Source organism: Prunus persica, chromosome G6 (genome assembly GCF_000346465.2).
Source record: "Prunus persica cultivar Lovell chromosome G6, Prunus_persica_NCBIv2, whole genome shotgun sequence".
In the NCBI taxonomy this organism is placed as follows: Eukaryota; Viridiplantae; Streptophyta; class Magnoliopsida; order Rosales; family Rosaceae; genus Prunus; species Prunus persica.
Genome location: NC_034014.1, coordinates 12,663,810 through 12,669,232, shown reverse-complemented (window position 1 = coordinate 12,669,232; position 5,423 = coordinate 12,663,810).

Sequence of the window (5,423 nt, the reverse complement as noted above, 5' to 3'; positions counted from 1 at the left end):
GTTCAAGCTGGCAATTTCTTAGGTTTCTTGGTCCACCAAAGAGGAATAGAAATCGACAAGAACAAAGCAAAATCTATCATGGAAGCTTTGCCACCTCGGAACAAGAAAGGATTACAAAGCCTCCTAGGGAAGATCAACTTTCTAAGAAGATTTATATCCAATTTCGCCAGAAAAATCCATCCTTTCTCCTCCTTGTTAAGATAAAGCAAAAACAGGCATTTAAATAGGAAGAACAGCACTAGCAGGCTTTTGAGAAAATCAAACACTACCTCTCACATCCGCCAGCTCTGTCCCTACCAAAGAGAGAAAGATCACTCAAATTATATGTTTTTGCATCAGAAGTATCTATTGGGAGTCTTTTAGTTCAAGATAACAAGGAAGGTCTACTACCCAAGCAGAACTCTGACAAAAGTAGAATGGAAATATTCTACAATTGAAAGGCTTTGTTTGGCTTTTATACTTTACTGCTATAAAGCTCAAACATTACATGCTACCTTTTACCATCTACATCATTGGCAGAACAGATTTAATTAAGTACATGCTAACAAGACCAATGTTGAAGGGTAGAATTGGTAATTGGACTATAGTCCTCTCAGAATTTGCCTTCAGATACGTTCCACAGAAGTCCATCAAGGGACAGGCTGTTGCAGATTTCTTGGCAGATCATGGACATAGCCAATGCAGATCTGATGACTAGGGCTCACACCTGTCTCAATAATCCCATTTATTCAGCCCATCTCACCCCCCGGAAGATGTACTTTGATGGGTCTAAAACCAATTTAGCATCCGGAGCAGGAATTGTTTTAGAAGATCCACTAGGAATCAGACACTGTTATTCACTCCAGCTAGATTTTCAATGCACCAATAACAGAGCAGAATACGAAGCTTTGATCATAGGTCTCGAAATACTGATGGAGCTAGGAATCCAGTTTGTGGAAATCCTGGGGGATTCTATGCTTGTACTAAAACAGATTGCAGGAGAATACAAGTGTTTGAGTCCTTCCTTAGCTGTCTATTTAGTGGCAGCTAGAAATCTCCTGGTAGAATTCAGGGAAGCCACTTGGGAATATATTCCAAGAGAAGAAAACCTTACAGCTAATGAGATGGCCCATATAGCGACATGAGTACAAATGCCTGAAACAATGTACAGAGAATCATCAAGGTAGGAAAGAAAAGTCTGACATCTGTTCTGACTACAGAGATAGAGATAGATGTCAATTCTGCCATGATGAGTGAGGAGGACTGGAGATTGCCCCTAATTAATTATCTACAATATTCAACCCTCCCATCCGAGAAAAAGATAAGAATCATGGCTTTAAATTATGTCATGTGGAATGAAGAGTTGGTCTGGACGCCTGAACAGTGTGGTGTGAGGAATGCAGCTCAGGTTGACTAATGGTCCCCTGAGGCATGCGAGGAATGCAGCTCGGGTAGACTTGGTATCTCCGAGGCCTGCGAGGATTGCGGCTCAGGTAGACTTGGTATCTCCAGATCTGCGAGGATTGCGGCTCGAGTAGACTTGGTGTCTCCGATGCCTGCGAGGATGGTATTGACGGTATTAATGGAATTGACGGATCAAGAATGGGGGTACGCCTAGGTGGAGAGAATTTCAGTTTTGAGATGTTCTTAAACTAAAATAGAGGGAGTTCAGTGTATGGCTTATCTATAATCAGTATATGACTGTTATAAGTATTGGAAAGTTGCAAAGTATTGTTTTAGAGTTGTGAATATGATTGAGTACATTACGCACATGAGAATTCAGTTTAATTTGCAAAACACATGGCAATATGATGAATGAATGAGATATTCAATTACAATATTAAAGGGAAAGAACTACGTGTGGCTTGATCTCTCAGTAAGGATATGTAGGCAACCTAATGTTACAAGGTGTAGCCACGAGTTAGTGTATTTGAAATTGCTAAGTATTATTAATAATCTGGAAATTGAGATGAATTTTAGATGACAGAACATTTATTTGGGTTAGAGAGGCCTGAGGCCATAATAAAAATGATGTGTTTTCGGTTGCATGAAGTCCATTGTAATGCATATTGAACAGTTGGATTATATATATATATATATGCTTGTTTGACAGGTGGAAATTTTGGAAAATTATCAATTTACAAAGGGGACTCTGCCGAATTTTCGGCAGAAGTCAAACTTAAGGAAAATTGGTTTCTGGTTAGAATGGCATTTCCGTCATTTGTACTCGACACCCGCATGTGTTGAACACTCACAGGGTTCGGCTCAGATTCCAAAGTGGAAATTGGGTCGGGTCCTGTCATATTTAATCTTCTTTCATTAATTACTACATTTTTTTTTACACTAGCAGTGTTTGTGAGCTCGCTATATATTCAATTTAAATCAGTTAAACCCATTATGCAATGCATTTCCTTCCAATATTTTGTGATAAAGTAATAGATAATTGACTAAATAAACATCCTCCAAAGTTTAAAGAAAAATTCCAAGTTTTCTTACAATTTCTATGGTTTTTTTTTCAATGATATTATCCCGATATTTCCATCAAAATTTCCATATTTTTGGACCACCGATATATCCGAAACCATCGATACTTTAAACCTTTCTTATGCCTAAGGTCAAGAAACGCCGTTTTCTTTCTCTCAGAACTTCTAAGCCATAATGGAGCTTGATAGTTTTTACAAAGCATGCTTATTTCTTGCAGGTGGCAATAATTTATTTATTGTATGCTCTCTTCCTATTAATAATAATTGGGCAAATTCTTTAAACTTGCGCCTGTGGTTTATACGTCTTTCAAAATGACGATTCAGGAACTTTGTGCCTTATAAGTTCAAATAACAGCATTAAATCTCCCAAATTGTATATTTCAATGCATGTGTGTCCGGAACTTCTGGCCCGGGTTAAACACAACCTCAGAATTTTATTTGCCATTTTCAAATGGGCATGAAATATAAACTGAGGAAAAGCCATAATATTGCAATGTAGTAGTGAAGAGCATTAATTATGGATTTCTAATATATTGAGATATGGGTTTCCAGCCCAGATCAGGTAACCAAATATGAAGAGCCTCAATTAATCCTTTGAGGTTTATCCTTATATGATTCATTTTACAGTGAATCCTTTGAGGTTTCTTCCTTGAGGTGTCGATTGTGATAAAATCAAGCTTTGCAATATTCATCATTTTCTTATGCCAAAGAAACATGTGGTATGCCACAATTTGCAATAATACCTCAAGGGTTGTCCATTTAATTGTTAGAACTTCAGGTTCTCAACACTATTAGATTTTGGACTTCAGGCCAAAAGCTCATATTCTCATGGTACATATTTCAGGACTTCAGGCCCTTACATAAGTTTGAGGAAGTACATGTCTCTTTCTGCAAATAGCGGTGGTTCTCCCAAAATGGTTACTATTCATCCATACGCCACTATTCATGTATACGGTACCATTCATCATTTCATGAATACAATTTTATTCATGCATACTGTACAGTTGCCAGTACAGTCAATATTCATGTGTATGACACTATTCACATATACGATTACTATCATAATACATTTGCCAGTACATTTACTATTCATGTGTATGTCATCATTTACGTATACAGTAATGTTACATTATCAAGGAACTTCAAGTCCCGATTTACATGTCAATGATCAAGGATCTTTAGGTCCGATCACTTGTTTACAAATATAGTATCGGAGAGACTACCAGCTCTCATATTATTATCATCATCATAGATTTTTTGGTCTTGATGTGATTGTGTGATGAGGATGAAGGAACTTTTGGTCTTGATCTATGTATATTGCAAAACTCATCATAACACACTTGTGGATTAATTTATAAAATAAATTACTCGTATAATAAGTTCATAAAATAAATGTTGCTAGTATGGATGATAAACACGCACCACACTTTAAATAAAGGTAAATATACGATAAAATAAATTCATAAAGTAAATTGCTTACTTGTATGGACGTTAATTATGCACCATACTTTAAATAATAAAGTAAATGGGCGACAAAAATAATGTGCTTGTATAGGTATTAATTCTACTCCATACTTTAAATAAAAATAAATGCGATGTATGGGCATTCAAAATTTCATCATACTGTAAATAAAGTAAATACTGTTGTATGAGAAATAAACCTACGTCATACTATAAATAAAGGTAAATGTGGGGATAAAACCGCCACCTAACAATAAAATAATTAATATTACAAACGGATATCAAATAATAAATAAATTACTATTACTAACAGTTACGCAATTGTAATATATTTAGTATTACTAAGGGTCCATCTTTAATGGTGGTTAGTAATAGAAAAGTAAATAAATAGTGCATGCTACCATAGCTATTCCTCTTGCCACCAACACAATAGTTAGTAATATAAATAAATGGTGCAGCAGAGAAAATTATACATGAGAGATTTTTGTGCTGATAACGTGTTGTGAAATGGACGGTATATGCAGGAATATTAAGTTGCATGTAAAGTAAATGAGACAAGATATTTAATGAGGTTCAGCCATGTAAAATAATAGGGCTACAAGAGAATACAGCTTTAGTGTTTACACTCTCACTGGAATGGCTCACTATTTTCTCTCTTGGAGAATTTCTCTATGCTCTCTTTTCTCTCTTCGCTCTCACCTCTTTTTCCCTCTCTTCTTTCCTTTCTCTCTTTCTCCGTTGGTCTTCAGCACATCTAGAAGGAGAATAAGCCTATTTATAGGTACAAGATTGTGTAAGTGTATGCATTTTGTGATTTTCTTTTAGCTTCCCTTGACAATTTTGTAATAGGAATTGTAATTTCCCAAGCTCTAAGTGTAGATTAAGAATTACTTCTCTAGGTGTTCTTATTTGGCTACATTCTGATGGACAACAATGCGTTTTGACAAAGGTAAAATCTGCATTGCATTCACTAAATTTCTGAAGATTATGACTAGTCATCTTTCCTTCGTATGACTAGTCAACCGTTGCATCAATAGGATTTCCAGCTCACTGTTTACAGCTGGATCCTAACCATCTTTTTTGTCCTATTCTGCGAATTTTTCACCTGCCATGTGCACTATTCTGACCTAGGAATTTTTGGGTAAAAGCCAAAGAATTCCTCATTTGGCAGTCGTCTCTTTTGTGGATAGGTTTTGGAAAGTTTCTTAGCAAACTTTCTCTTCTTTTTCCTCAAGAGCAAACCATCATATTTTTCATCTTTGAGTTTTCCAAATTAATTTTTCGAAAACTGCATTTGAAATATGGAATATGCATCTAGTTAGATCAAACACTCTCTCATATATATCTAGGCCAGATTCAAGATTGATTTATTCAAGAGTATGGTTTCTTGAAGTCTTGAATTCACCCCCGGTTTTTCCCAATGGTGGGTTTCTGGGTGAACAATTTCTGGTTTGCATATCTGTAATTTTCTGGGTTTTTGTTCTTGATAATTGACTGGTC